The 22,245-nt window shown below is 41.7% G+C and overlaps 1 pseudogene; it reads right to left on the minus strand.

The window, feature by feature from the left end:
• Positions 1-273: 273 nt before the first annotated feature.
• Positions 274-10,155, minus strand: LOC120050714 (annotated as a pseudogene).
• Positions 10,156-22,245: the final 12,090 nt, after the last annotated feature.

The raw sequence follows: 22,245 nt of genomic DNA on the forward strand, positions 1-22,245 counted from the left end.
TGTGCTGTGGCAACCGAGTAGGTTCTGTCCCTGTCTCTCACTGGGCGCAAACCAGTTACGTTCTGCACAACAAGACTTTGATTCCATATCAGCTATTATGTACAGATCTAGGATCAGCTTCCCCTACCCCAATCCTAACCTTAACCATTAGTGGGGGAAATACAAAACTGACCCAAGATCAGCAACTTCACTCCAGACCACATCAGCTACACTGTCATAAACCAATAACCCGCTTAATTTTCAGCAAGCATTTAGTATACAGCGGAGAGGGGATGATTTCCATACCTTACACATTTTGTACAAATTTATTTCACAAATATTACAAAGACATATATAATAACAAGGTTATAGTCATGATCATTGTTGTGCGGTAGGGGAAGGAGTCTGTTCAGGGGCAGAGGGCGGAGTCAATGTATCTGAAACGGCTTCATTGGCTGATCCTGTGGTCACCTCAACCTGTGGAGGGAAAGCCAATAGGATTAAATCGGCAGTTCAATAATTAAATATGAATAGATACTGATAGAGATTCTTAAAAAGGGATATTTCACCTTTTAAAGGATCACTTTACTCAAAACATATTTTAGAATTTTGTTCATTAGTCAACTGTTGATATGGACCCAAACAATTGTGCACGTCAGCAGTAAAGATTTGAGATACTGTAGAAACCTTTCAGTAAAAATCAAAAAGAGAGATCAAGATGGGTTTTAACTCATTTTGACTTACTTAGGTGGTGTTGTTTCATCCGAACCACTCAAAATAATGTGGAGCGATGTGAAGGGGGAAGCGTAACCTGATTCTCAGAACATTTGCAATGCACCGCTAGCTGGTACGCACAATTTCCACTGGCATTGCGACATGCTCCAAAAGTGCTAGCTAGGAGATTCTGGACATTGTTGAATAACCAGCTAACAAACTTAAAAACAGTTCAGATGAAATTACAACAGCTTAGGTATGTCGCATACAAGCTACAACTTCTAAAAAGTGAACTTGGTCTTTAAATTTAAATTGTGAAGAGTAATATTTTCTTACCAGGTTCTCTGCCCTGCTCCTCAGTTTCCTCCACACAGTGTGGTGGGCCTAAGGAAAGAGAACAGGATAAATAAATGAATGACTCACTCAGTGACACTCATTCACTCAGTGACACTCATTCACTCAGTGACACTCAAACACATCCAAAGATGTTCATACATTGACAGAAAGATGTCCTGCAGATTTGTGCACATATGTACCTGTAGCTGGAGGGGCAGTGAGAGCCCCTGGGCCCGGCGGTGGAGACCCCACTCGCCCTCTCCTAGAGGGTGGATGGCGGTGACCTCATACTGAGCGCACAGTCCTGTCCTTGGCCACCAAGGGGCCCCCACTCAACAGAACATGGTCCCCACACCTAAGAGACAGACAGATAGGTGGAGACAAGTGTGTGTGTGTGTCATATGTGTATGAGAACACAGTGAAGATGAGTGTGTATTCAATAAGGATGTCAATAGTGTGTGTGAGTGAGTTTTACCGCGGGACAGTTCCTGTAGCTCACCTGTAGAGCATCACTGTGCCTTTAGGACTTTGTGCTGACTTCTCCTCCACCTCCTCCTGCTTACACCTGCAAACACAGACACAGCTAGAACACTGCAAGAGAGAATACGAAACAGAGTAAAATAAGTGAAAAAGAGCTATGAAAACATGGAGGAAAAGGGATAGAGGGGAAAATATTGCAAGAGAAGAGAGGTTTCGAAACTGGCTTTGCCAATAGGCTTTCAGGCCAGAAAAATGCTAGGTTATAACAGCACATAACAAGCTGCTACACGTTCTCAGTCCTCCGACAGAGGGTACTGATGGCCAAATTCAATACCTTTGCATTATTTCGGTTTGTCTTGTATATTTTATCCCCCCAAAAATGATACAATTGAACAACAGAGGGTATAGAAATAAAGAACCTGCTGTGAGAGAAGACCTCCAGGGCCACAGGGGACACCACCTCCAGAGGCTCCCAGGGCAGGTCCCGATGGATCAGCTGCTGAGCACCACGCGTCAGAGCGCAGGGACTCCTGGGACACACACACTCTCAGGTCATTTCACTTTGCTCAACACGCATGCACCGTGGAGTCCAAAATGATTGACACCCTTGATAAAGATAAGCAACAATGACTGTATAAAATAAATAATTCAAATACTGAGCTATATTGTATGCAACATTTAAAATATATATTTTATACCAATACAATTTTCTCTCTCTCAAAAAAGGTAGGTGTCAAACTTATTGACACCCCTAAAGATTCTTATGAATAAAGTAGTCAAAGTTACGTAATTGGTCCCATTTTCCAAGCACACAATGACTCCACAAACTTGTTGAATGCATTTGCAGTTCGTTTTGGTGTTTTGGTTGTGTTTCAGATTATTTTGTGCCCAATAGAAATGAATAGGTAAATAATTCATTTTGGAGTCACTCTTTATGTTAATGAGAATAGAATATGTTTTTAAACACGTCTACAATAATGTGATGGCTACCATGATGACGGATATTCCCGAATGAATCGTGCATAATGATGATTGAGAGGATCAAATATCATACCCCCAAGACATTCTAACATCCTCTGTTACTGGCAATGGTGAGAGGTTAGCATGTGTTGAGCATATGATTTTATGACCCTCTAACTTTCTCACTCATCATTATTCATGATTCATTCAAGATTATCCATATTGATGGTAGCATTCAACATTAAATGTAGAAGTGTTTAGAAACATTCTATTCTTATTTATAATAAATATGACTCCAAAGTTACATAATACATTATTTACCATTCATTTATAATGAAAAATAATAATCTGAAACACAACCAAAACAAACTGCAAATGCATCCAACAAGTTCGTAGAGTCACAAGCTTGATGTAGTCATTGCTTGCTAGGAATACGTGATCAAATATTAAACTTTTGACTACTTTATTTATACAAATCTTTAGGAGGTGTCAATAATTTTAAGCCCTACCTTTTTAAGACACAAAATCTCTGGGCAATTTTATTAGTTTCTTTTAGCATACAATATAGCTCAGTATTTGAATGATTTATGTTCTACAGTCATTATTCGGGCTCCCGAGTGGTGCAGCAGTCTAAGGCACTGCATCTCAGTGCAAGACTCATCACTACAGTCCCTGGTTTGAATCCAGGCTGTATCACATCCGGCCGTGATTGGGAGTCCTATAAGGCGCAGTGTGGTCTGGGTTTGGCCATCGTTGTAAATAAGAATATGTTCTTAACTGAACTTCCCTTTCTTTACAAATTATTGCTCTTTATCAAGGGTGTCAATCATTTCGGACTCCCCTGTATGCACACGAACACAACAGAGAATAACAAGCGTATGCACACACCAGAGATTAACACACATATTTACACACACACCAGAATATAAACACACACTGACCTCTGAAGGGTTCCAGGCGTCTAACTGAGGATCCAGCACCACATCACAACAGAATGCTCCTGAAGTTACTGCAGAGAGAGATTACATACATTATATACAATGTGTACACAAAATATTAGGAACACCCTCCTAATATTAAGTTGCACCCCCTTTTGCCCTCAGAACCGCCTCAATTCGTCCCGAAGCCACTCTTGCATTGTCTTGGCTGTGTGCTTCGGGTCACTGTCCTGTTGGAAGGTGAACCTTCACCCCAGTCTGAGGTCCTGAGATCTCTGGAGCAGGTTTTCATCAAGGATCTTTGCACTTTGCTCTGTTCATCTTTCTCTCTATCCTGACTAGTCTTCCAGTCCCTGCCGCTGACTGAAAAACATCCCCACAACATGATGCTGCCCACCACCACGCTTCACAGGAGGGATGGTGCCAGGTTTCCTCCAGATGTGACGCATTCAGTCTTGGTTTCAATTTTGGTTTAATCAGACCAGAGAATCTTGTTTATCATGGTCTGAGAGTCCTTTAGGTGCATTTTGGCAAACTCCAAGCGGGCTGTCATGTGCCTTTTACTGAGGAGTGGCTTCTGGCCACTCTAACATAAAGGCCTGATTAGTGGAGCGCTGCAGAGATGTTTGTCCTTCTGGAAGGTTCTCCCATCTCCACAGAAGCATTAGAAGCATTTCCCTACACCTGCAACAGCTAAACATGTGTATGTGACAAAATGTGATTTGATTTTTGAACTCAGGAGTTCTGTCAGCCTCCCTGACCAAAGCCCTTCTCCCCCAATTGCTCAGTTTAGCCGGGCGGCCAGCTATAGGAAGAGTCTTGGTGGTTCCAAACTTCTTCCATTTAAGAATGATGGAGGCCACTGCGTTCTTGGGGACCTTCAATACTGCAGACATTTTTTGGTAACCTTCCCCAGATCTGTGCCTCGACACAATCCTGTCTCGGAGCTTTACGGACTATTCCGTCAACCTCATGGCTTGGTTCTTGCTCTGACATGCACCGTCAACTGTGGGACCTTAGACAGGAGCTTTTTGCTACCCTTCCCCAAATCATGTCCAATCAATTGAATTTACCACAGATGGACTCCAATCAAGTCGGAGAAACATCTGAAGGATGATCAATGGAAACAGGATGCACCTGAGCCCAATTAGGAGTCTCATAGCAAAGGGTCAGAATATTTATGTAATAAGTTATTTCAGTTTTTTCGCTTTGTCATTATGGGGTATTGTGTGTAGATTATTCTAATAAATTTGAGAATAAAGCTGTAACATAACAAAATGTGCAACTAGTCAAGGTGTCTGAATACTTTCCCGAATGCACTGTCTATTGCTGAGTAGAAACACAAGAAACACCCCAATCCCCATAGGATTCAGTTCCAATCTGTTAACTAGATGCCAGTCATTTCTTGATGTGTTTTTATGAAAATGGTAGGGAAAACATGGGTACGAGTGTTTCCTGGCATTTACCTAGCACCTCTGGGACACTGAGTAGCTCCACAGAGAAGTCCTCTTTAAAGGAATCCTGAAGGACCTGGCCCAGGAGGGCTGCACACGACCGCCAGTATGCCCAAGGAGGGAGAGGCCACACACATACAAACATAAACCATCAGCCAATCACCACAGTCACGTTAGTCTGAGACAAGTCAGTCACCACTGCCAGAAAACCACCACTTAGGGGGCAAATATGTCTGGTGTCAAAAGTTTGCCGTATAGAGTATCTATGGCCCTGTACACTACATAAATGTTGATCTTACCTAGATACGGTATCTCATAACATTAGAATGCAATGATTTGACATCAAAAAAAAAAAAAAGGGTACATTATTTTGCTTACTTTAACCTAAAAAAAGTATTGAAACAAGTCAGAATATCTTAAAACAAGAAGAATTATCTTGATGCATTTTCTGGGTGAGCCAAATCAAGTGACTGCATTTTCTGGGTAAGCAAAACAAGTATTATATATATATATATATATATATATATATATATATATATATATATATATATATATATATATATATATATATATATATATATATATATATATATACACACAGTGGGGAGAACAAGTATTTGATACACTGCCGATTTTGCAGGTTTTCCTACTTACAAAGCATGTAGAGGTCTGTAATTTCTATCATAGGTACACTTCAACTGTGAGAGACAGAATCTAAAACAAAAATCCAGAAAATCACATTGTATGATTTTTAAGTAATTAATTTCACTGTGTGCAATAATAGTGTTAACATATTTTGGAATAATTACCCCATCTCTGTACCCCACACATACAGATAATTGTAAGGTCCCTCATCAAGTACAGAATTTCAAACACAGATTCAACCACAAAGAACAGAGTTTTTCAATGGCTTGCAAAGGTGGTTACCTATTGGTAGATGGGTAAAAATAAAATAAAAGCAGTTACTGAATATTCCTTTGTGCATGATGAAGTTATTAAATCACACTTTGGATGGTGTATCAATACACCCAGTCACTACAAAGATACAAGCGTCCTTTCTAACTCAGTTTCCGGAGAGGAAGGAAACCGCTCAGGGATTTCACCAAGAGGCCAATGGTGATTTTAAACCAGTTAGAGTTTAATGGCTGTGATAGGAGAAAACTGAGGATGGATCAACAACATTGCAGTTACTCCACTATACTAACCTAAATGACAGATTGTACAGAATAAAATATTCCTAAACATGCAAACAAATGTGACAAAGAAATGAACTTTAGTTAGGTTTGTGGTAAATCCAACACATCACTGAGTACCACTTTTTCAAGCATCGTGGTGGCTGCATCATGTTATGGATATGCTCGTCATCGGGCAAGAACTAGACAGTTTTTTGGGAGATAAAAAAAAATCCTAGAAGAAAACCTGGTTCAGTCTGCTTTCCAACAGACGCTGCGAGACAAATTCACCTTCCAGTAGGACAATAACCTAAAACAAGTCCAAATATACACTGGAGTTGCTTATCAAGACTACATTGAATGTTCCTGAGTGGCCTAGCTAGAGTTGACTTAAATTGGCTTGAAATCTATGGCTAGACTTAAAAATGGCTGTCTAGCAATGATCAACAACCAACTTGAAAGAGATTGAAGAATTAAAGTATACATGGGCAAATATTGTACAATCCAGGTGCGCAAAGCTCTTAGAGACTTACCCAAAAAGACTAGTGATGCACCGATATAACATTTTTGGCCGATACCAATATCTGACATTTTCCTTGCCAAAAAAAACAATACCGATAACCGATTATTATTTTTTGCTGTCTTTTAAGCATTCTATTACAGTTAAATAGTGAACACACACACACGGACGAAGCAGTCTAAGGCACTGCATCTTAGTGCAAGAGGCGTGACTACAGTCCCTGGTTCGAATCCAAGCTGTATCACATCCAGCCATGATTAGGAGTCCCATAGTGCGGTGCACAATTGCCCTAGCGTCGTCCGTGTTTGGCCGGGGTAGTACCTCATTGTAAATAAGAGTTTGTTCTTAACTGACTTGCCTAGTTAAATAAAAGGTTACACACACACCACACTGACCAAAAAGTTATTTTGTTGGCATTTACGTATGTCCCCATTACCAGTAAAACATAATCAAAACCTATTTCTTTCACATACTTGCTGTGCTGTTTCGTTGTTCATTTGTTCAGTCATTTCATTCTCAACCAGGATTTCTATGGAACGCCTTTTGGGTCTTTGCTATGGAACGCTGTTTGGGTCTTTGCGTGTCAAATAACACTGTTTGACGTGTCAAATAATCTTGTTGACCAATCAGGACATGAATATGACTGCACGTCACATAATAAAAAATGAATGAACGCATTCAATGAAAAATGAATGAACGCACAATCTGTTTCAGTAGCTATATAGTTAGCTAACTAACTATATAGCTAGGTTTCATCTAAAATAACCCTAATTTATAAGACTGTTCTTATTTGATTAATGGTGGTCGTACCTATCTATGTGAAGCTAGCCACAACACGGATTAGCCACAATAGTGGACTTTGCGGTTAGCCTTCAAAATAAAAGTATGGCATAATTCTACTATTTGTATTCATTTGCATCACGGTCAATGAAATACTTTTATTTTGAAGGCAAACCGCAAATTCCACTATTGTGCCTAATCCTTAATGTTGCTACCTTCACAACACGTAACTGGTCCAGTCGAGCAGCACTAGCCAGATGAAGCTAGCTGGCTGCTTATAATGTTAGCTTTGGGCAACAGGGTTAAGTAGCTGGCTAGCTATTTATTTTCATGAACTGAAGTTCAATTTCAATAGGCAAACAACAATACTTACTCACAATGATTCCTAAATCATTGCTAAGAATAATGAAAATGACTGCAGTTTCTACTGGTCATTGTTTTCATGCTGGTTGTGTTGATGCTAGCTAGTTATCAAGCTAAAGATAGCTACCCCAGAAGTTGCGGTCGAACAAATTATGCTTTATTACCAACGAGGTATTGTAAACACATCGTTCGTGGCCGGTGTTTGCAGACTTTTTTGTATAGCTTTGACAGTGCTACTGTGTCTTTTTTGACACGCATAGACCCAAACGGCGTTCCATAGTATGTATGTCGTGAAGCTAATAGCAGTGACGCTATTACTGTGTAAATCCGGTAGGGCAACATCTGAAAAATAGCGCACTTGGTAGTGTGTACCAGTGCTCGACCAGTCAGCGAAAGCCAACATCACCCACGACAGAGAACGGTTGATTGTCAAGGGCAATGGATTCCATTATCTTGGCTTTAATGGATTTCACCTTTTGAGTTGTCTCGCTGAAATGTTCTTACTCTTTCAAATGACTGCCCGACTTGTTGACTGCTCGAGCCACAGAGCAGACATTGTGGGCTAGGTTAGGAATGCAGTGTTGCACGTGTAGCGCAAAATTTTACGTGGCGTCATTACGTCATGTACCTACGTTATATAGGTATGCACGTCAGCTTTGACATTGGTTTTGCACATTGGCATTAAACTAGACATCGGCCGATACCGATGTTGGCATTTTTAGCTAATATCGGCTGATTCTGATATGTTCACCGATATATCATGCATCCCTAAAAAAGACTCACAGGTGTAATCGCTGCCAAAGGTGATTCTAAGACATATTTACCCAGGAGGTAAATTTACCAATTTGTTTTTTATACTTTGACATTACGTAGTATTTTGTGTAGATCGTTGATATTCTTTTACAATTAAATCCATTTGAAACCCAATTTGTAACCCAACTAAACGTGGAAAAAGTCAAGGGTTGTGAATACTTTTTGAAGGCACTGTAAGATTTTAAATGTTTGCAGTGTAGATCCATCGTGGTGAACACCTCTGTTCATTATTATCTGTGGTTCTGTACGCTCCAGGGTGTAGTTTCCCCTTAGTACAGATTGAGAATCAGCTTCTCTTCTCCCAATCCTAACCTTGACCATTAGTGGTGGAAAACCTGAACTGATCCAATATCAGCGTCTAAGGGCAACTTCACCCTACACCGGTGCTAAATACCTCAGTGCATGTATACCTATATCTGTGGTGCTGTGTTGTACCTGGTTGACCAGCAGTGGGTCTGTGTCTTTGAAGGTGAGCAGGGAGAGGGAGCAGGATTGGGTGAGGGGCTGGTGCAGGGGCCAGGGCTTTCCGTCTACTAAGGCCAGGGCAGAGCTGGTTACATACCACTCTGTCAAGTCAGAGAGAGAGAGAGAGAGAGATTTAATATGATTCATACTATAGAATTTTTCTGACTTCCTTGACAAAATCAAACAGCATACAGATAATCCATGTATGAAACGTATTCCACACACTGGCTGTGCTGTACTAAGTATGCTGCTGTGCGGCACACAGACAAACCACAGGTACTGTTCCTGTACTCACGGCGTGCACAGCTGTGTGGCATGGACACTCCCTTGTTCATGACGAGCAGGGTGCCCTGCAGACCAGGTATTTGCAAGGTCACCTCGATCTTCTCTGTGCGTGGGTACAGGGCACGCTGGCGAGCCTGCTCCAGGGAAAACACAGTGCTGCGCTGATCACGCACCTCAGCAGCCGAGAGACGCACAGACGCAGCACTGGACCCAACCCTGAGTCAATGAATTAATGGTGAATACATGATATTACAATACACATTTCCTATGCCTAAACTAGTTTGAAGATTCAAGATTTAATGGATTTCGCCATTCTTTGGTCATCATTGGAATAGTGTTATGGGAACTAGCTAACCCTTAAATCTATTGTCGAAAAAAACGTATATTTAACAAATGTAAACTTTACGTACTGGGCAGTACAACTGCAGTGCCGCAGCCACAATCTGACAGCAATAATATGGCAACTGATTTTCACAATCCCACATCCTATACACAAATTAGCGATGCAGAAACCCAGATTAGCTATATAAACTCTCACTGCCATAGTTTACAACATGGACATTTGTTAATGATGTCCTCATCCTCTAATACTGTACTTTGCAACCACCCAAGGTCATTTTGTATACAAGGAAGCTAGCCAATGTTATACGAGTGGCAGCGGTTGTGTGGTCAGACATATGCTGTACTTACGGCGCTGTAGAAATTGGCATACGATACGACACGCCATTGTTGCTTTTGGCGATTAATCTCTGGTACTGGTTTAACAGTAGGCCACTAATGCCGGGCTAAATTATGTGTATTTTACACTGCTATTTTCTCTGGAGTTCGTTTAGACGCCATGCCTGCTTGAAGAGCAACGTTGACTTTGGTCCGGGTAGAATCAATTGTTGGGTTGTTGAGTAGTTCCCATATAAACGCTTGAGAGGACAGTATGTTCCAAAAACAGACAGCAGGTGTAGTTGTACTATGTTTCAGTAAAGCATGAACAATGTTATTGCTAGTTTTGTCTGTTCAGAGATGTGAGTCACTGACCAACCAGAATGTTATTGTTGACATCTGACCTAGGCTCAATGCATGGGGATTTCTAGCCTGGACAGCCGCTATAGTAGTCGCTACTGTATTTACATATACAATATCCCCATGCTATGGCAGACCCTATAAAATACAAACTCCTTAACATCTCTTTCATTTATTTTTTCGGAGACAGTGGTGGGACAACAATTGCACAGAATGAGGATACATAGTCATATAAACATTAAAGTTATTCTCCAAAGGTTGGTGTAGAAGGCAGGGACACTCGATTCGGTACATGGTTAAATGGCGCCATCGTGTGTCGAATAAATCTAATCACATTTTAATGGTCGCATACACATATTTAGTAGATGTTATTTCGGGTGTAGTGAAATGCTTGTGTTCCAAGCTCCAACAGTGCAGTGACATCTAACAAAACACAACAATACACACGAATCTATATGTAAAGAATGGGATTAAGAAATATAGAAAAAGGGGGCATCTCGAGTGGCGCAGTGGTCTAACACCGAACCCAAACCGGCTGCGCCATCGTGCACACATTTATTTTGTCCCCATACACCAAGCGCGATCACGACACACAGGTTCAAATATCAAAACAAACTCTGAACCAATGACATTCATTTTGGGACAGGTCGAAAAGCATTAAACATGTATGGCAATTTAGCTAGTTAGCTTGCACTTCCTAGCTAATTTTTCCTATTTAGCTAGCTTGCTATTGCAAGCTAATTTGTCCTGGGATATAAACATTGAGTTGTTATTTTACCTGAAATGTACAAGGTCCTCTACTCTGACAATTTATCCACACATAAAACGGCCAACCGAATCGTTTCTAGTCATCTCTCCTCCTTCCAGGCTTTTTCATCTTTGAACTTATATGGTGATGCATATAAACTTTCAAAGTATTACCATGACGACCGGCAAAACAGATCCTCTTTCAATCACCCATGTGGGTATAACCAATGAGGAGATAGCACGTGGGTACCTGCTTCTATAAACCAATGAGGAGATGGGAAAGGCAGGACTTTCAGCGTGATCTGCGTCAGAAATAGAAAGGAGTTCTATTTTAGCCCTTGGCATCGCAGATGCTGGTTGGTGAAATAATTGAATAACATGGATTTCAAAATGTATTTTGCGACGCTCGCGCACGCGACGTGTCCGGTCTGGTCAGCATGTAAGGCACTGCATCGCAGTGCTAGCTGTACCACTAGAGATTCTGGGTTCGAGTCCAGGCTCTGTTGCAGCCGGCCCAGCGTCGTCCGGGTTAGGGGAGGGTTTGGCCGGCAGGGATATCCTTGTCTCATCGCGCACAACTCCTGTGGCAGGCCGGGCGCAGTGCACGCTGACACGGTCGCCAGGTGTACAGTGTTTCCTCCAACACATTGGTGCGGCTGGCTTCCGGGTTGGATGTGTCAAGAAGCAGTGCGGCTTGGTTGGGTTGTGTTTCGGAGGACGCATGGCTCTCGACCTTCGCCTCTCCCGAGTCCGTACGGGAGTTGCAGCAATGAAACAAGACTGTAACTACTACCAATTGGATACCACGAAATTGGGGTGAAAAAAAGAAATATATAAAAATAGTTGGACAAGCAATATCAGAGTCCATCCTGGAGTATATATACAGTACCAGTCAAAAGTTTGGACACACCTACTCATTCATGGATTTTTCTTTATTTTTCCTATTTTCTACATTGTAGAATATTGAAGACATCAAAACTATGAAATAACATATGGAATCAGTATTCTACAGATATACTATATAATCTATCCACATACTGTCCATAATGTCTATACATCCCATCACAGACACACATACATATACAGTACCAGTCAAAAGTTTGGACACACCTACTCTTGGCATTCTCTCAACCAGCTTCACCTGGAATGCTTTTCCAACAGTCTTAAAGGAGTTCCCACATATGCTGAGCACTTGTTGGCTGCTTTTCCTTCACTCTGCGGTCCAACTCATCCCAAACCATCTCAATTAGGTTGAGGTCAGGTGATTATGGAGGCCAGGTCATCTGATGCAGCACTCCATCACTCTCCGTTCTTATTCAAATAGACCTTACACAGCCTGGAGGTGTGTTGGGTCATTCTCCTGTTGAAAACAAATTATTAGTTCCACTAAGTGCAACCAGATGGGATGGCGGATCACTGCAGAATGCTGTGGTAGCTATACTGCTTAAGTGTGCTTGAATTCTAAATAAATCACAGACCGTGTCACCAACAAAGCACCCCAATACCATCACAATCCTCCATGATTCACGCTGGGAACTACATATGCAGAGATCATCCGTTCACCTACTCGGCATCTCACAAAGACACGGCGGTTGGAAGCAAAATCTCAAATTTGGACTGATCAGACCAAAGGACAGATTTCCACCGGTTAAATGTCTATTCCTTGTGTTTCTTGGTTCAAGCAAGTCTCTTCTTATTATTGGTGTCCTTTAGTAGTGGTTTCTTTGCAGAAATTCGACCATGGTCTTTCAAAGTTCTTCAAACTTTCCTGACTGACTGATCTTCATGTCTTAAGGTAATGATGGACTGTCGTTTCTCTTTGCTTATTTGAGCTGTTCTTGCCATAATATGGACTTGTTTATTTTCTCCAAATAGGGCTATCTTCTGTATATCCCCCCTACCTTGTCACAACACAATTGATTGACTCAAATGCATTAAGAAGGAAAGAAATTCCACAAATTAACTTTTAACAAGGCACACCTGTTAATTAATATGCATTCCAGAAGACTACCTCATGAAGCTGGTTAAGAGAATGCCAAGAGTGTGCAAAGCTGTCATCAAGGCAAAGGGTGGCTACTTTGAAGAATCTCAAATATAAAATGTATTTTGTTGACACTTTTTTGCTTACTACATGTTTCCATATGTGGTATTTCATAGTTTTGATGTCTTCACTATTATTCTACAATGTAGAAAAAAGTACAAATAAAGAAAAAACCTTGAATGAGTAGGTGTGTCCAAACTTTTGACTGGTACTGTATATATATTTAAAAAATGTTTGCAAACTGATATGTGACATGTATTCATGTCAAAATAACATGCAAAACAGGAAAGCCAGTTTTTAGAAAAAATGTGGTGCTAAGTCCCACCTGCCCTGAATGACGAGTCACCACTGAATATGATAGAGGAATATGAGAGAGGGGAATGAATGGAGGAAAGTGTGATGCTCTTGAGTCTGATTGGTTAGACCAACTGGAAAGACATGGATAAGAAACATTTCAAACAAGTTTTTAAACAATGGGCCCTGTTGGCAGGTCTAAAACTACTGTTCTATAGTCAGCTGATATTGATTTCCTTAATTAATAATATATTGAACTACAATGCAAGAATTCAGGGACACCTACTCTTCAATCAAATGTTTTAGGCCTAGATAATTACACATCCAGCACATCTTATTTCTCTACCAGCGTGCGTACCGTGAAGATCCCTCGACTGCAACAGCTCCAGTTGATTTAACTGATCAATGGCTGAGGTCACTTGACCAGAATAAACTTATGGTTGAGCTGCTTCTTGATTTTAGTGCTGCATTTGACCTTGTTCATCATATGGTTAATAGCTGAGGCCATTGAAGAGAGATGTTTTCTTGAACCCTCATTTCTTTGTTGGAACTTTGTTACTGAGGTGTCATAGTCTATGGAAGACCTGTTTTACTGTAGTAAGGTAGCCTATATATGTTATTAATGATGAACAGTATGATGAGAAACACTGACATTAGGCTGAGATCAAACAAGTAACCTAAGTAAACCTGGATGCTAGTTGTGAAATCTAAGACATATTGACTTTGAATTAGGCAAAACACCTGTCACGTTCCTGACCTTATTTCCCTTGTTTTGTCTTTATTTAGTATGGTCAGGGCGTGAGTTGGGGTGGGCAGTCTATGTTATTTGTTTCTATGTTTAGGTTTGTTAGTTTGGCCTAATATGGTTCTCAATCAGAGGCAGGTGTTTGTCATTGTCTCTGATTGGGAACCATATTAAGGTAGGCTGTTTTCAATGTTTGTTTGTGGGTGATTGTTGCCGTGTCTGTGTTTGTTCGCCACACGGTACTGTTTTCGTTCGTTTGTTCACATCGTTTATTGTTTTGTATTTTGTCAAGTGTTTTTCGTCTTCGTTGCTATAATTAAAATATGTATTCAAACCATGCTGCGCTTTGGTCCGATCCTTGCTCCTCCTCAGACGAGGAGCAAGACGAGCGTTACAACACCTTTATTATGAATGGTCAACCATTTGATAAGAGGTAGAGCATTTTATTTTAATAAAAAATGTGGTTACATGGATTCAATGTAAATATTAGGTATGACTGTGCTGCATAGGTTTAAAAAAAGTGAATTGTTCCAGCATTTGATTACACACGAGAGCTTCTGTGGGTAATCATGGCAATGGGGCCTTCATTGTGACATCACAAGATTCTGATTCTGGGAGGTTAGCTGTTGCACAGACAAACAGAACAGTGCAAAGAGACTGATTCAACTAACCACTGACAGATTTTTCATGTCCTATTTCATTAGCAAGGGAACACGCTGCTTACTTGAGAGGTAGGTTGTAATATGTTGCTTAACTATGTTTCTGTAGAATAACTACTTATCAAATGACTTGTGTACTAACATGACCCTATAAGTAGACCTGACATGCAATCATGGTGACAAGTGAAACTATTGACGAGAGACAGTTTGCTCGAATCCATTTTTTTGTGAGAAAATTGTTCATCCTGACAACTGAGATGGCATGTTACAGTTGTTGTAGTCAGCCAGCCTAATGGCAAATACATTCTATTGATGAAAGAAAACCCCATCTCTGTGTTAATCCCCAACATATACTGAAATCAATTATCTCTATAAATATGTAACAAAAGGGTAGGTTGTGTAAAAAACAAGTAGGCCTACCTAACTTTTTAAATCTGATTTTCTTGATTGAATGGTCATCCATTTCAAATGGTTGAATTGATAGACCTCTTTAAATTGAGTTGCACTCAGAGGCACTCAAAGAGAAGACTGGAGTGATTAAAATAGATGAAACTGTACAACAAGTTAGGTCCATGATGGATATAGTCACTTTCTTCCCCAGAAACCTTTTTGAATGATATTATATAAGTGATTAGTGTAGTTTGTGAGAACCAGGCCCAATATGGAGTGGCGTTACATGAGGGGGTTGAATAACGCTCAATAGTAAGGTACAGAGAGAGCCTGAAGTTTGCTTTATAAAGTCTATGTTGTGCTTTGTCATCTCCAATGGCGACGCCTTGCATCACAATGAAGATGTCATAAAGGATATTGTGCACATAATGATAGGAACAGACAAAATCGATTCATTTGAACTTGGTCGCTTTTCTAGTAGCCAACTTTTTACTAGTAATTCAGATAGGACTATTGCGTAATTATCTCTGGATCGGGATTGTCACTTGCTTAGTTGTAAGTAAACGGGAAGAAACATGTGCACATCGTAAAGAGATGTATTATTATCTGGTTAGCAACATGCCACTTACTACAACGTTATGTATTTTCCAGAGTTATTGTTAGCTAGGAGGAAGACATGGAGGGTTCAACGCTGACACAGAGGAGGGCTGAGTGTCAGTTGAAGGAAAGGACGATCCAGACAGACTACATGATGGAGCTGGGAGCCAGGTTGGCTCTGGTGTGGCAGATCCAGAGGGAGCAGGAGAAGGAGATGAAGACGATTTGGTTTGAGACGAGGAAAATGCCAAGCTTGATTGAGGAGGTAACAAGACCAACTTTGACAAAGTCGACTAGAGTTCTATTGAACAATATTGATTAAAGCAAATATACAGTATGTCAATATACGGGCAAAATGTGCCATATGCCATTGAATGTAAGCTAACAGTATTTTGTCTGATAACTTTTCTTGTGTTGTATCGTGTATGTCTCTAGCTACCTTAAGTAGTTCTGGATAAAAGCCTCTGCTAAATGTCTAAAATGTCAAATGTTGTGCTGGGTGTAGGGAATGTATTTTTACACTTAGTTTACCTGTTGGCTAGAAGACCCAGGGTTGGTACAGACTGATGCAGAGCATCTGAGAGGAAACTAGATATATACAGTGCCTTTGGGAAAGTATTCAGACACCTTGACTTTTTCCACCTGTTGTTACGTTACATCCTCATTCTAAAAGGGATTAAATAAAATAAAAATTCGCAGCAATCTACACAGAATACCCCATAATGACAAAGTGAACAAACTGTTTGACTTTTTTTTTGGAGAATGTTTTCAACTTAAATACAGAAATACCTTATTTACATAAGTATTCAGACCCTTTGCTATGAGTCTCGAAATTGAGCTCAGGTGCATCCTGTTTCCATTGATCGTCCTTGAGACGTTTCTACAACTTTTTTTTAATTTTTTTTATTTTACCGTTATTTTACCAGGTAAGTTGACTGAGAACACGTTCTCATTTGCAGCAACGACCTGGGGAATAGTTACAGGGGAGAGGAGGGGGATGAATGAGCCAATTGTAAACTGGGGATTATTAGGTGACCGTGATGGTTGAGGGCCAGATTGGGAATTTAGCCAGGACACCGGGGTTAACACCCCTACTCTTACGATAAGTGCCATGGGATCTTTAATGACCTCAGAGAGTCAGGACACCCGTTTAACGTCCCATCCGAAAGACGGCACCCTACACAGAGCAGTGTCCCCAATCACTGCCCTGGGGCATTGGGATCTTTGTTTAGACCAGAGGAAAGAGTGCCTCCTACTGGCCCTCCAACACCACTTCCAGCAGCACCTGGTCTCCCATCCAGGGACTGACCAGGACCAACCCTGCTTAGCTTCAGAAGCAAGCCAGCAGTGGTAAGCAGGGTGGTATGCTGCTGGCAAACTTGATTGGACATGTGGTAAATTAAATTGATACGACAAGATTTGGAAAGGCACACACCTGTCTATATAAGGTCCCACAGTTGACAGTGCATGTCAGACTAAATACCAAACCATGAGGTAGAAGGAATTGTCCGTAGAGTTCCGAGACAGGATTGTGTCGAGAAACAGATCTAGGGAAGGGTACCAAAAAAATCTCTGCAGCATTGAAGGTCCCCAAGAACACAGTGGCCTCCATCATTCTAAAATGGAAGAAGTTTGGAACCACCAAGACTCTTCCTAGAGCTGGCCGCCCGGCCAAGCTGAGCATTCGGAGGAGAAGGGCCTCAGGGAGGTGACCAAGAACCCGATGGTGACTCTGACAGCGCTCAAGAGTTCCTCTGTGGAGATAGGAGAACCTTCCAGAAGGACAACCATCTCTGCAGCACTTCACCAATCAGGCCTTTATGGTAGAGTGGCCAGATGGAAGCCACTCATCAGTACAAGGCACATGACAGCCCGCTTGGAGTTTGCCAAAAGGCACCTAAAGACTCTCAGACCATGAGAAACAATATGCTCTGGTCTGATGAAACCAAGATTGAACTCTTTGGCATGATTGCAAAGCGTCACGTCTGGAGAAAATCTGGCAACTACGGCACAGTAAAGCACGGTGGTGGCAGCATCATGCTGTGGGGATGTTTTTCAGCGGCATGGTCTAGGAGACTAGTCAGGATCGAGGCAAAGATGAACGGAGCACAGAGAGATCCTTGATGAAAACCTGCTCCAGAGCGCTCAGGACCTCAGGACAATGGGTCAACTTCCAACAGAACAATGACCCTAAGCACAAAGACAAGACAACGCAGGAGTGACTTTGGGACAAGTCTCTGAATGTCCGTCCTTGAGTGGCCCAGTCAGAGCCCAGACTTAAACCGGATCGAACATCTCTGGAGAGATCTGAAAATAGCTGTGACGCAACTCTCCCCATCCAACCTAACAGAGCTTGAGAGGATCTGCAGAGAAGAATGGGAGAAAGTCCCCAAACACAAGTATGCCAAGCTTGTAGTGTAATACCCAAGAAGATTCTATGCTGTAATCACTGCCAAAGGTGCTTCAACAACGAAATGAATACTTATGTACATTTCCAATATTTTTTATTTTTATTGAATTTGGAACGATTCTGTTTTTGCTTTGTCAATATGTGGTATTGTGTGTAGATTGTTGAGCAAAAAATCATTATTTAATCAATTTTAGAATAAGGCTGTGAGGTAACAAAATGTGGAAAAGTGAAGGGGTCTGAATACTTTCCCGAAGGCGCTGTATGTGTGATGTATAAGTATATAATGTACATAATAAAGTATGTATGTACTGAATGTGATCACTTTCATCATGTCTGTTTCTTTTCTCCTGCAGAATGTGAGAGATGTGACCAACCGTCCACTCACTGAGTTCATGGCTCCCTGTATTGACTCCCTCCCACCACTGGCTTTCACCAATCGGAGGCCTATACCAACCATGTTGCATCCCCCCTCTCCATTGGCCATACGCACTCAGGATGCACAGCGGTTCATTGTATTTTCCTACTTTGTCCCTGCTGAGTGCGCAGTTGCCACAGAGGCCACTGCAGATGTATCTGCTGGTAAAAGAGATGACTTATCGACAGATACACATCTTTCCTCAATGCTGCATCGATACCTGCCACACTTCTTTAACAATGACTCCATTCCACCACGGCAGACAGTAGAGGAAACCACTGAGGTCTCAGTTGTCCTCAAAGAGGACATGGCAGCTGATCAAAGCCCTCCTGACCCTGCAGCTCTGCCTCTGAGCTCGCCATGTATCTGTGACTCTGACCACAAACTGACCAAGGACGAAAAAGAGGACGCCACCGAGTCCTCCGTTACCACAGAGATCATTGTAGGCACATCCATTGTCCAGGGAGAGGACCTGGATAAAAGCCCTGCTCCAAGGCTGCCTCCAATCTTGTCACACATTTTGGACAATGACCATAAGCAGCCAGAGGAGATGATAGAGGGTGCCACTGAGTGCTCAGTCGCTGCAGAGGCATCAGATGCTAACTTAACTCTGGCAACCCGCAATGATGAGCGGCCCACCCCTCTGATCTGCGTTGTCACTAAGACGCCTGTTAGAGTGGGAGCCTCCATAAGCAGGTCAGAGGATGAGGAACCCAGGCCCTGGACCCTGGAAGAGGCAAAGGTAGGTGTCATATTTCACCTTACTACTTTACAGGGATGGTGGTTAGTTCCATTTCAATTCAATGCGTTGAAGAGAATTGAATTTTAGAGTACTTCCTGAATTGACCGGAATTGAAATGGAACTGACCCCAAACCTGCTGCTCTTTGCTCATAGTATAAAACATCACCCCTCACTAGGATTATTAGGCCGTCATTGTGTGTTGATCACTCAGTTGTGTATTGAATGTGCCACATTGGAACAATTTTACATCTAGAGTCAATGTCTTCCTGTTAGGATTATTGGATACGCCTTGAAATTGAAGAGAGGAGCGTCAAGGAGGTGAGCCCGAGGGAGGGATTGAAGAGTGAGGTGGACTGTGCCCATTCCAAGTGCTCCAATGGGACGGTTTCATCAGAGAAAGCAGAGACCATCCTGGGAAGAGTGGGCTTTCTGGTCATGAACCACATGCAGAAAATCACATTTTTGAAAATGGAGGAAAAAGAGAAAAATAAGAAACTGAATAAGAAGTTGAAAGATGACGAGAAAGAGAGAAAGGAGATGAAACACAAGGAGGAGGAGCAAAAAAAGAGGGAGAGGAAAGAGATGAAGGAGAGAGAGAAAGAGCAGAAGAAAGTCATGAAGGCTGAGAAGGAGAGAGAGAAGTTAGAACAGAAAAAGAGAGAGAAGGAAAGCAAAGAGAAGGAAAAGGCAGAGAAAAAGAGGTTAGAGGGGCTGATGAAGATACATAATGACATGATGAAAGACAAGATTAAGAAAGAGAAGAAGTGTTCTGAGGAGCTGAAAAAGAGAGAGAAAGCTCAAGCTGAGTTCCTGGAGATGGAGAGAAAGATTCAAGTTAAAGAGGAGAAGAATAGAGAAAAGATGAGGAAAGAGGAGAGGAAGAGACTAGAGAAGAAGAAAAAGAGGGAGTCAGCTGGACGTGGAACTGAGAAGGTGATAGAAGAGCAGGGAAGGGATGAAAGCTTGAAGATGGATGAGTAGACTGGGTAATAGAGAGAGAGTAGGGAGGGAGAGATATGGTATATTTGCATGCAATGAAAAAACAAAGCATTTAAAAATAAAATACAAAATGTTTTCTCTTCTTGATTTTTGTTAAGGCATACTGTACAACACTGTATAAACACAAAATGTTAACTTTTCACAAATCTGGGGAGTGTTTAAATGTTGAACTCCAAATCGACCCGATGGAGAGGGGCTGCGCTGAGATGGGGAGAGGAGGATGAAAAGGGAGGGGGAGTGGATTATTTATTTAACCTTTATTTAACTCGGCAATTCAGTTCAGAACAAATTCTTATCTACAATGGCGGCCTGCCAAAAGGTAAAAAGGCCTCCTGCGTGGATGAGGGCTGGGATTAAAAATAAATAAATAAAATGAAAATATAGGACAACACACACATCACAACAAGAGAGACAACACAACACTTTAACCAGGTAGGCCAGTTGAGAACAAGTTCTCATTTACAACTGCGACCTGGCCAAGATAAAGCAAAGCAGTGCGACAAAAAAAACAACACAGAGTTACACATAAACAAACGTACAGTCAATAACACAATAGAAAAATCTATGTTACAGTGTTGGCAAATGTAGTAAGATTAGGGAGGTAAGGGAATAAATAGGCCATAGAGGGGAATTAACTACAAATTAGCATTAACACTTATGTGTTAATGTGCAAGTAGAGATACTGGTGTGCAAAAGAGCAAAAATAAATAAATAACAAAATGGGGAAGCGGTAGTTGGGTGTGCGATTTACAGATGGGCTGTGTACAGGTACAGTGATCGGCAAGCTGCTCTGAAAGCTGATGCTTAAAGTTAGAGAGGGAGATATAAGTCTCCAGCTTCAGTGAATTTTGCAATTCGTTCCAGTCATTGGAAGCAGAGAACTGGAAGGAAAGGCTGCCAAAGGAGGTGTTGGCTTTGGGGATGACCAGTGAAATATACCTGCTGGAGCATGTGCTACGGGTGGGTGTTGGTGTGGTGACCAGTGAGCTGAGATAAGGCGGGGCTTTACCTAGCAAAGACTTATTGATGACATGGAGTCAGTGGGTTTGGCTATGAATATGTAGCGAGGGCCAGCCAACAAGATTATACAGGTCACAGTGGTGGGTAGTATACGGGGCTTTTGTGACAAAATGGATGGCACTGTGATAGACTGCATCCAATTTGCTGAGTAGACTGTTGGAGGCTAATTTGTAAATAACATCGCCGAAGTCAAGGATCGGTAGGATAGTCAGTTTTACGAGGGTATGTTTGGCAGCTGGAGTGAAGGAGGCATTGTTGCGAAATAGGAAGCTGATTCTAGATGTAATTTTGGATTGGAGATGCTTAATGTGAGTCTGTAAGGAGAGTTTACAGTCTAACCAGACACCTAGGTATTTGTAGTTGTCCACATATTCTAAGTCAGAACCGTCCAGAGTAGTGATGCTAGTCGGGCGGGCGGGTGCGGGCAACAATCAGTTGAAGAGCATGCATTTAGTTTTACTAGCATTTAAATGTAGTTGGAGGCCACGGAAGGAGTGTTGTATGGCATTGAAGCTTGTTTGGAGGTTTGTTAATAACATAGTGTCCGAAGAAGATCCAGATGTATACAGAATGGTGTCGTCTGCGTAGAGGTGGATCAGAAAATCACCAGCAACAAGAGCGACATCATTGATGTATACAGAGAAAAGAGTCGGCCTGAGATTTGAACCCTGTGGCACCCCCGTAAAGAGTGCCAGAGGTCGAGACAACAGGCCCTCCGATTTGACACACTGAACTCTATCTGAGAAGTTGTTGGTGAACCAGGCGAGGCAGTCATTTGAGAAACCAAGGCTATTGAGTCTGCCGATAAGAATGCAGTGATTTATAAAGTCGAAAGACGATCGATGAAGGTCGATGAAGACGGCTGCTCAGTACTGTCTTTTATCGATGGAATGGCGATGAATGGGCAGAG

The sequence above is a fragment of the Salvelinus namaycush genome, chromosome 7 (genome assembly GCF_016432855.1).
Source record: "Salvelinus namaycush isolate Seneca chromosome 7, SaNama_1.0, whole genome shotgun sequence".
NCBI lineage: Eukaryota > Metazoa > Chordata > Actinopteri > Salmoniformes > Salmonidae > Salvelinus > Salvelinus namaycush.